Source organism: Trichechus manatus, unplaced genomic scaffold (genome assembly GCF_000243295.1).
Source record: "Trichechus manatus latirostris isolate Lorelei unplaced genomic scaffold, TriManLat1.0 scaffold00104, whole genome shotgun sequence".
NCBI lineage: Eukaryota > Metazoa > Chordata > Mammalia > Sirenia > Trichechidae > Trichechus > Trichechus manatus.
In genome coordinates this window covers 2,505,079-2,516,340 of record NW_004444040.1, presented here as the reverse complement: position 1 = coordinate 2,516,340, position 11,262 = coordinate 2,505,079, and the positions used below count along the sequence as shown (strand labels likewise).

The window sequence follows — 11,262 nt, the reverse complement described above, 5'->3', positions numbered from 1 at the left end:
GGTGTGCACCGTCTCCCCCATCAAACTAACGGACACTCTCGTGCCCATCTCTCTACCCCAGGGTCTGGCAGGCTGGGTCCTCAAAAGGAGGTGGCGTTCCAAGCTTCCCCTTTTAAAATGCTTATAGAGTATGCGAAAATACTAAACAGAAGTGGGAGAGGGTCTATCCGCTGCAGCTCCCACTGCAGTCACCTATCCGCATAGCCAGCTCCACGAAACCAGGGTATACTTGGCCAGCGAGCCCGGAGGGACCTGGCAGGAGAAGGCAGTGCTGAGCCTGGCTGGGCTAAGGAGGAGCTGCGCCTGCGCACTTCAGACTCTGAAGTTGCCGAGCCCTCAGCGAGGTAGGCGGGGTCTGCCCGGGCATCCGGGTCCCTCACCCCGCCCCTGCAGCATGAATGAGAGGCGCGGCGCCCGCCCCTCCCCCGCCGGGCCCGCCCCTTGCTGGGGGTTGCCAAGCGCAGTTGCCGCCGCCGCCCCAGCTGCTGTCGGTTTGGTCTGACGCTTGCTGCCCGCAGCCCGCCCCCGGGTGCTGAAGGTCCCGCAAGCCCGTCGTCGCCACCGCCACCGCCGCCGCCGCCGCCGCTGCCGGCGCGCCCGAGTGAGTGAGGGAGCGAGGGTGGGAGGCGCCGAGGGCTGCCGCCCCCGGGTGGGAGCTTAGGGGACAGAGGGGACTCCCGATCCGGGATGCTGAGGAGACCGCGCGCGGGCCCGCGCCAGCCTCCCACACACATTTTCCAGGCCCCCAGGCGTTCCGGCGCTGGGTGGAGAGGGGTAGGGGCAACGTGCCTGTGAGGGAGGCAGAGGAGGGTCCAGCGCGGCCCTGGGGCCGAAGGGTGAGTCCCGTACAAAGGGCGGCGCGGGGCTGTCACCGGGAGGTCATCGAGGGGAAGTTCGTGGCGCCCCGCACGGGCTGGGGACGCATCCGGCGGGCAGCCGTACACCGCTAACCCGCGCCCGGCGTCGGGTCCCAGGGCGTGGGAGAGGGCTGGGATGAGGAGGAGGATGGCGAGGACAGATGCCTGCGTGTTGGCGATGGGAACGCGCCTTGGGGGGCGCGGCGTGGTAGTGTTTTCCTGGTCCCAATCTACTCCTCCCCTTTCTTTGTGGCGCTTGTCTTGCCCGTTTGTCACCGTTTGCATGGCTGTGGTCTGGGTTGAAACCTCTCGCTTTCTGCGTACTCATTAATAGAAGTCATGTAGTGGCCTCATCATCTGTGGGGGGGGGGGGGCGTGTGTGTGGTTAATAAGACCCTCCTTTGTTTCCGGAGACCTGATGGTGCGTGTGTGTGCATATTGGAGGCACCTATAAAATAAGAGAATCAGAGATCATCAAAGAGGATGTGAGGGAAAAACCACATATTACTTCATCAGCTCTTTACCCAACTCTGTGTCTGATGTTGTTTCAAACAGCATTTTGTTGTTGTTCCGTACTGTAAAACCAGTGGGTTTTGTTGAAGATATGTCTGTATTCTCATATACATCTAGAACACTTTGCTTTCGGGTTTAGTTAATGGTCGTATATTCATGCATGTGTACTTGGGAATACTCCGATACATATAGGTCCCTGCCTTGTGGATTCGCTTAACCGATAATATGTCTGTGTAGTCATGTACATGTATATAGAAATATGCCGATATATCTAGGATATTTTCTCGGCTGCTCGGTACAGGCAGATTTTGTTTCTTCTTGCCTTCTTGTCTTAATAACAAGGTGGTCCAGCAGGTTCTTTCCACCTTCTTGTTTTGTGTTTTTTTTTTTTTCCCTTAATGCTTTGGCAGAGGGCTTTATTGCATATTAACCTGGCATGCGCCCTTGCTTTGATCTGAATTTTCTTGTGTTCTGTTGTCTGGTTGTGCAGCCCAGCTCAATGGCTCCTCTTACAGGACTACTGGAAAACAGAACACCTTTTTTCATTGTCCTCATCCCCCGAGAGAGAAGAAAGCTCTGCAGATTCCCACAGACTTTGCCTTAGTTGGACTGTCTGACTTTGCTGTTTGTCTTTGGTAAGGTTATGAGGAGTTAAAGTTGATGTGGACCAATTAAAAAGAGGCAGTTGTAATAGCACCAGCTATTTCATGCTATTTCGAAATACACCTTTTAAGTTTTAGAAGATAACTGTTACTTTGGTTGCGTGAAGATTTTCAGTTTCTGTTTTACTCTTATAATTTTTGAGGGTGGTGGAAACTCAGTTATAGGAAACACACCTCCAAAATATATTTTTATTATGATCTTTTGATTAAAAATAGCAGTGGTAAAGAAATTAAGAGGAGCATATTTTTGGATGATGAAACGTTTAACTGGATAGGTTTGGTTTTCTTTGCGATTCTCTTTATTATTTTTAATCACATGTATTTTAATTCCTGGTAGTTTTGAGTATAAAATGAAATGTGAACTAAGCAGTCTTCCACAGCATCTGTTTATGTATATTCCCTCAGTTTCAAGCATTTGCTTTTAATTTGAAGGGGAAGTTTTCCATTGGTTGGATCAGGATCCATTATTCTTGGCAAAATTCTTACCTCATGCTACCATGGTCAAATTCTTTTCTTTTCTTTTTTTTTTTGGTAGAAGTTAAAATTGGTAAAAGTTGTTTTTTCTATTGGAAAGGTTTTGGTTTATGATGAAAGATGTAAATAAAATTTTAATATCAATTAGTTTAACTAGATAAGTTAATTTAAAAACAAGAGCTTCATTAACTAGTAACACTAATATTGAAGCATCCCAAAACATTTATAACCTGCCTGTCTTGATTGCATGAGACATTTTTTAGGAATCTCCTTGAAACAAACCATAAGAGGGACTCTTAGATAAACAGAGTGTAACCGGAATTATCACTGAAATAGGCTTGCATAGTATTGCAATACAGTGCAACTTTAATTTTGCAAGACTGACTTAGCTATTTTTTGTGTAAACAAAAGTACCTAAATACAGCCTGGCCTTGTTATTCAGCATTCTGTTAATCAAAATCTTTACCAACCCACAGTTTAGCATTTTTGTAGTATGATCCCAAAACAAAAACCCACTGCCTTCGAGCCATTTCCAACGCATAGAAAGTACCCCATAGGGTTTCCAAGGCTGTAAATCTTTAGGGAAGCAGATTGCCACATCTTTCTTCCGCGGAGCGGCTGGTGGGTTCAAACTGCCAACCTTTCAGTTAGCAGCCAAGCGCTTAACCACTGTGCCATCAGGGTTCCTTGTAGTATGATTAGTGAAGAAAAATTCTAAAGTAACTTCTATATCATCACAATAGATTAAATTGTTAAATTCTGTTTTAGTATTAAATATATGCATTCATTGGAAACCCTAATATTGATATATTAGTGATGGTAATAGCATATATGATAACACATTGTTAATCAAAACTGGGATGCATTTTCCTCCCAACAATGTCTGATAACAAAAAGTAGATTGTTTTTCCATTGAGCATTCCGTATCAATAATTTTCTTTTTCAAATGGCAGTTCATTCTGAAGTCAGTAAGACAGTAATGTTATTGTAATGTATTAGCTTGAACCATATGGAATTGCCATTTTTAAAAGTAAAAAATGGCCAAATATCAATTTCATAAGACTTAACCCAGTAGTAGAATGTTTGGAAGATAATTACAAATTTAGATTCTGTGGCTCTCAGTGTTTTTTGTGTCTATTGTTTTGTTTCCTTTTTATCTTTGTTAGTAACAGTAGAGGTATTTTCTACATTTACCAGGTATGACAGAGGAGAGAATGTGATTTGTCCAAGGACATAGAGATTCAAAATCTGCAGTCTTAAGTAATTGGAAAAAAAATTTCTGTTTTAACAAGGTTGGACATGTACCTAGAAAAAAAAAGAGTACTACTATAGCAGTCCGTTGTCCCATCCTGCGCATTCCCAGTTTTCAATCCCGGTGAGGCAGCCACTTTAAATTCTTAGCAGCCTTCTTGTATTTACCTTCACATTTATTTTGTTTTTAATGTTTATACTGCTATTTCTTGATTTTTTCAGCTTTAGATATTATCTGTGGGCTTCTACTTTGGAAGTTGAGGACTTAGCTCTCCCACACAACCATTTCTCCATCCCCCACTCATAACTATACTTCACAGTTCTTAGTTAAGTCAGTATTCAGTATTTATGTGATTATGACAATGTACTTATTATTCACAAAAGAACCATGTAGTGTACTGTTACTACATTTTCATTCTTGTACAACTTATTGTTTCTCCTGAATTAAATAATTGCCTCTTTTGTTTGTTTGTGTGTTTTTCATTTGCATAGTTTTCTTTGTGCCAGTCACTAATTCATCCTCAAAGTCTATAACAGAGCTGGTAATCTCTCAGTGTTTTCAGGTTACCTCTCAGTTTCATTTCTTTTTCCTTGGAGACAGTCTTCTTGGAGCTCTCGCTGTCCTATCCCAATCTAGATTGATTTGATCTCTGGGTTGCTGTATAACTGTAATCCTGGGACTTCCCTTTGTCATCATCTTGGGAATCCCCTTTGCATTCCTCCTGTGTTGGGTCGCCTATTTCCTGGATCCCATGTCTTCCTTACTCTTTAGTAGCTTCCTGAGAAAGGACACATGCAAAGTCTGTAATTCCTTCCAGAATTCAGAAGTTGCATGTCTGGAAATGTCTTCATTTTACCCTCACACTTGAATGGTGGTTTAGCTGGGTATTGAATTCTGGGTTGAAGATTCGTGTCCCTCTTGTTAAAGGCATTTTTCCATTAGCTTCCAGTGTTGCTATTGAGAAATCCAATGCCATTCTAATCCCCATTCCCTTGTGTATGACCTCCCCCCACACACACTCTGGAAATTTTTAGAATCTTTTGTTTATTCCTGATGTAGTGACATTTCATGATGGTCTTTTACTTTGTTTGTGTGGCAGATTGTGTTTTCCAAAAATGACTATATATGTGAACACACGCACACACACGTTCACACACATCATCCCACCCAATATAGGCTTCTTTGTGGGGTTTACAGGTGAGGTCTGTGTTTCCTCCCTTGTACCTGGGCAGACACAAATGCTTCCCAGAATGTTTTAGATCTTGAGCCAGCATTGTGGTTTAGGAGCATGACTGGGTGATCAAGAGCATACACCTGAACAGTGGCCACTGCTAGATGTCCAGAGCCATCCAGGTCGGCATCTACCTTCCCCTTTGTCTTGTGACAGCTATTCAGACATTTAGATCAAGCACTATGATGGATGTGTATCTGTGGTGGGAAGGTGTTTAGGTTTTGTTTTATTACGTTTAAATGGAATTGTTGCTGGAAACACCAGTTAACATCAGGGATAGTTTCTTCAAGCAGTGAAATGCAGTCACTTTCGGAATCAACAGAAAGGTTATCGGTACATTTTAAAAAAACAAATCCACCTTCGGAAGTGACAGAACCATTCATGACCAAAAAGAAATTATCTTTAATCTTCATGATTAAAAATCTCATGAGTAAATATGATAAATGTATTGTTTGCAGAAATTCTTGTGATGAGAAGATGGAGACAAAATGGAACTCCGGAGACCATAGCTTGATTGGACATTGACAGTGACTTTTGTATTTGTCCCATGGATACATATTTTTTTTTAATATTCTTTTTTTACTCATGCATTTGTTTCTGTTTTCAGCTGCCTTGTCCCTCATCTGGCTTTTCTGTGACTCCACAGGAGTGACTGAGTATTGCTAAAGAACTTTAGGTTCATAACCAAAAATCTGAAGTGAATGCTTAGCACTGCCCAGGAAAACTACCACTGATTCCGAGTAAGATTTTTTTTTTTTACTTATGAAAGTCTCCCAATTCCTTAAACTCATCAGCAGCCCACTTTTCCCCACTCAGATAAGCTGTTCTCATACTTCATTGAGATTTAAAAGTTATCAGGCAGAAGCCCCTCATCTTCCCCTCACCAAATCTAGAAACCTACCTTCCTTAGGACCCATGTTTCCTGTCTTCTTTTCCTTCTCTTTACGATGTAGAAGTGTGTCTGCTTTTATCAGAGGCCAACTCCTCTCTCCCCCCATAGCCCCTCATACCTTCTCAAGGACTCAGCTCCTGCATTTGTGCCCTGTTTCTTATATCAACAGCAGCTCCTCTCCAAAGACCATCCATGTCAGCATACACAGATGCTCTAATATTGCCCATCTTTAAAAACGAACAGAATAAAACATTACAATCAACGGACAACTTTCCTCAGACCTTCCAACCATCTCTTTCTGTCTACCTTCATGGTTAAACGTCTGAAAAGAGAAGTCTGCATTTCCTTCCTACTTCCTCTGTAGTATGTATCACTCTCTGAAATTCTGTTGTTGACCAATTTTTTTTTTTGTCCTTTTTTTTTTAATTGGGGTAAAAATATACACAGCAAAACATACACCAGTTCAACAATTTATGCATGTATAATTCAGTGACATTGATTATATTCTTCAAGTTCTGCAACCGTTCTCAATATTCTTTTCCAAATTATTCCACGACCATTAACATAAACTCACTACCCTCTAAACAGAAACTCCCCCTTCACCCTCCCTCCTACCCTTGGTAATCACTATTAATTTTTGGTTTCTATATATTTGCTTATTTCATGTAAGTGAGATCATACAGTATGTGTCCTTTTACAACTGACTTATTTTGCTCAGCATAATATTTTCAAGATTCATCCATGTTGCGGCATACATCGGAACTTCATTTCTCTTTACGGCTGTATAATATACCATTGTATGTATATACCACATTTTGTTTATCCATTGCTCTGTTGATGGACATTTCAATTGTTTCCACATTTTGGCTGTTGTGAAAAGTGCTGCAGTGATCATTGGTGTACAGATTTCTGTTTGCGTTCCTGCTTTGTTGATCAATTTTTTTTGTCCATTACCCCCACTAGAAAGTCGGCTCCAGGAAAATAGAGACCTCATCTGTTCTCTTCACCATTATGTCCTATAGGACAGCAGATGACGCAAGCCCCTACTCAGTATACAGGCAAAAAAGACACAGCTGATATTTTTAACCTGGTAGAATAGCTCTTGCTTTTTAAACATTTCTAAAAAGAAAGTTCATTTTGATTTCTTTAATTAGTCATCACTTTTTGCTACACTTAGAGCTGAAAAAATTATGGACTATATTAATGATTTAATTTTCCCCTATATTACATTTCGTTATTTTGTAAGTATAATTTAATATCGGCAGTCTAGCACCTGGATTTTGGAGTCAGACTGCTTGGAGTTTGTTATGGATTGAATTGTGTCCCCAAAAAATAATGTGTTGAATTTCTGGTCCTTGTACCTGTTGATGTGATCCTATTTAGAAATAGGGCTTTTCTTTTACTATGTTAATGAGGTCATATCAGTGTAGGATGGGTCCTAAAGCTAATCACTTCTGAGTTATAAAAAGATTAGCGTAGACAGAGAGATAGACACACATAAGTGGTGTAAAAATGGTGCATGGGAATGGCATCAGACCTCCTCATCTAACTTCACAAGGTGGAAAGAAAATCATTATCAGCATCAACAGCTCAACAGATTGCTATGAAGCAGACGTCAGATGTACCTCCTCTCTCCAACTTTTTTCCAGTTCTGACACCAGCCATCCCTCCCGTGGCACTCTACTCCTCTGCTGGGTTCAGTAATTCTTTGCAGTGGCCACACAGAACTCACAGACCATACTCACAGTTATGGGGTTTAATAGGGAAGTAACAGGTTACAATTCAGGATGAGAAACGACTGAGAATACAGTTCTTCAATCAGTACAGCTTCTTCTCAGTCATGCCCGTAGGCAAACCTCTCTCTGGCCCTCTGCCTCTTGGCCCCTTGGCCTCTCAGCCCCTCAACCTCGCCTCTGCCCTGCTCAGGCAAGTGTTACAAAGCTCTTTAGCCCTACCAATAAGTGCCCAGAGGCACCCCACTCCACCAGTAAGCCTCAGCCTGAAGGCACTCAGCTCTCTAGTTCCAGGGGTCCGCCAGCCTAGCTCCGCTGACAAGTGCCCAGAGACACCCACTCCACCAGCAAGCCTCCTGCCTGAAGACACTCACCTTTCTTGCTCTGTGGGCCAGGAAGCCCACTGCACCGTCTCCTGCCAGTCTCCTTGTTCTGCTATTGCCGTTTCTCTGCTGCTGCTTCTCACTATCTCTCGCCGTCACCAGTGTTAACAGCTCTGTCTGTCTCCTGGGTCTAAGATGTTCTTAGCACAGAGACCTCGAGTCCACAGGACATGCTCTGCTCCTGTCTCTTCTTCTTGGTGTAGTGAGGTCCCCCCTTTCCACCTCTGGAGTGGCTCATTTTAAGCTTAGTGGGATGGGAAAACTGACAGCAGAGAGTTGCACAGAAGGACCTCCGTGGTGCTCCAGGGAGTGGGAGCAAGCCTGGAGCAAGGAGTGGCAAGGGAAAGGAAGCCACTTTTTAAATGGCATTACACGTGGACTTCACATTAAGTTATGAATTTGCTCTGGTAAAGTTTAATGCAACTTGAATTTTTATTAATTCAATGCTCTTAGGAGTAATAAAGTTGGTTACTACTGAAGTAACTATAGTGAATGTTGTTATATTGTAAATAACTTCCTGTTTACCTGTTTTCAAAGTGCCTGTTTTCATTTATCAACTTTTCTTAAAGTAATATTTAGCTATTCTTTTCATCTTCTTCTTCTTCTAGAGTTTTGATCATTTGGATCAGTAAAATTTTTCATCTGATCATAAAGCTTATTCTTACATTGACCAAAGGCTTCTGTAGAAAGTTAATGATGTGTGTTTATTGAATGCTCAAAATTAATACTTTACAATCTATCAATATGCTTTATGTTGCCTTTTTAAAAAAATTATTTAAATTGCAGATCTAATTGACAATTATTTAAATTGGGAGATTGACTGGTACTGCATTACCTATGTGTTGTGTTAAATTCATCTGGGTGAACCAAAAAAATCATGAACTACCTGTATCTCTTTATTGTTCTGTCCAAAATTTGAACATATGAAGTTGTGCTCAGTATCAACTTGAAACAGAATCTAGTTATCATATCCAAATATGCTCTTTATCTTGAACTGAAGGAAAAGGTTGGCAGATAATAAAACACCAAAGTATGAGCTAATGCAGTTTATAGGAAATGGGTGGGAAGGGAAATCAAAGGTGTAGGCTTTCATTCTGTTTCTTTAGTGGAAAAGAAATTGCAAAACCTTTTCAGAGATAGGTTGAAAATCTTATGATTGGCCATAATTATACAAACGTTCTTACTTGAACTTGTTGATTGTCCCTGAAAATAGGCCAGAAGGAATTTTTGTGGTATTGAGAAGGATTATTTAAAAAAAGAAAAAAATCACGTAACAGTGTATCGATAGCCAGGGACAATATTGCACCCAGAAAATTATCTTTCACAGTAGCTAACCTATACTAAAACCCTTTTGCATCAGTAACTTTACATGTATTGCTTATTTACTCTTTACAGTAGCTCCCAATATGTTGTTTACAGATAATAAAGCTAAAGATAAAAAAGTAACTGGTCCAGGTTCACAAGGTGAGGGGCCAGGTTTAGAACCCAGGCCTTCACCCCAAAGCCCACCACCTATCACCGCTGATGTTGTAAACTTTTACAAGAATAGTCTCTTCACTATTCAAATGCTATTCTGCACTGGCACTTCTGGAAGGCTGTTGATAAAGAAAATTCAGAGACTTTTTCAGAGAAGAGCTGGATAATAAAGAGATTTGGGGAGTAATAGGGTCATAGGATCACTGTGAGTCCAAATGGTCTCGACGGCATTGTGTTTGGTTTTTTTGAGGGGAGAGGAATCTGCTTTTCCTCCTAATGCCATTGAAGTAATTAACCGTTTCAGAACTGCTGTAGTAAGTAAAAATGATGTGATAGACTTGTTAGAATTAGAATGAGGCAGAGAGGTGTATTAGTTTCCTAGGGTTGCTGTAACAAATTTGGTGGCTTAAAGCAACAGAAATTTATTCTCTCACAGTTCTGGAGGCCAGAAGTCAGAAATCAAGGTGTTAGCAGGACTGCACACCCTCTGAAGGTGCTAGAGAAGAATCTATGCCTCCTCCAGCTTTTGCTGGCTCCAGGCATTCCTTGGTTTGTGGCTGCATAACTCCAGTCTCTGCCTCCATCTTCATAGGGCTTTCTTCTCTTTCTCTTGCTTATGAAGACACTTGTCATTGGATTTAGGGCCCACCCATAAATCCAGGATGAGCTCATCTCAAGATCCTTAATTATATCTGCAAAGACCCTTTTTCCAAAAAAGGTCACATTCACAGGTTCTGAGGATTAAGACATGGACATTATCTTTTGGGGGGCACCATTCAGCCTACCACAGGGGGTAAGAACTTCCTTGGAGAAGTGTCACACAGAATACCAGATTAGACAGGTACTTAGTAGACCATGATAAAAAAGGGGATAAGGCAGGTCCCATATTGGAAGTATAGAAGGACAAAAGTCTGATGCTCAGAGGAAGGTTTAGGGTATCAAGGAAGGTTTTATAAAGGTAGTATTACTTGAAGGATAGATAGAATTTCATCAGATAATGGAGGATAATCTGGAGTGTGCAGATACTGAGAATAGTAAGAACAAAAATAGGGAGGCATCAGTTAATACATTTGACTAAAGTATGGTATTTAGAGAACTAGGGGAGGATGAGGTTGAAAAAGCCAAGCCAATTGACGGGAGGGTTTTAGAGTTGAGTTAATGAGTTTGTACTTGGTTTGGAATTGCTTATCCATGAGAATGCTGTCTTACAAGGTTTTCTAACAGGAGCATTCAGGACTACGATAAAATCCTTTGAAAATATATGTAGTTTTTGGGTTATGTTTTTCTGTAGAAAGATTTTCAGAGGGGTCCATAACCCTAAAAAAAAAAAAGGTCAAGACTCACTGTTTGATTAGAAATGAAATCTGATTTATGCTTTGAAGAGGTGTCTGTAAGACTATTGGTTTTCTATTTGGTTTACTTTGAACTACTTGAAAGATAATTTGAAAATTGAGCTCTAAAGAACCTTAGTCAGCACTGTCTGTGGAATATGATGTGAGTGTTGCATACTAAAAGTTAAAATATTATTTCAGAAGGGATGTAAAGAAGGCCCTAGATTCTTAGAAAAGCAATCAAATGATTACACAAAAAGAAAACTTCACAGCAATCAGTTTAGAATGCAGCTGTGACTTCTTTATTTTCTATGTCTCAATTTTCTCTATTTCAGTTCATTACCACCATCCGTTTAGAACTCCAGAATTATATAAAAGCACAACACAGTTCTGAGGGGGAGGAGATAGACAGCTGCATTCCTAAAAGTTTTTTTTTTTTTTTTTTTTTAATGTATTCT

The 11,262-nt window shown here is 41.2% G+C and overlaps 1 protein-coding gene across 3 annotated transcripts in view; it reads left to right on the top strand.

Moving 5' to 3' along the window:
• The first annotated feature begins 484 nt into the window (after window positions 1-484).
• The window catches only part of RNF24 (ring finger protein 24), an 85,095-nt gene continuing 74,317 nt past the window's right edge, over window positions 485-11,262 (top strand). For 2 of the 3 annotated variants that reach the window (XM_023737519.1, XM_023737518.1), the window contains exon 1: window positions 1,238-5,729. The gene's annotated coding sequence lies outside the window, so the exon portion shown is untranslated. Of the gene's footprint in view, window positions 602-1,237; window positions 5,730-11,262 lie in introns of those variants that run through there. The other variant, XM_023737520.1, reaches the window with a different exon arrangement.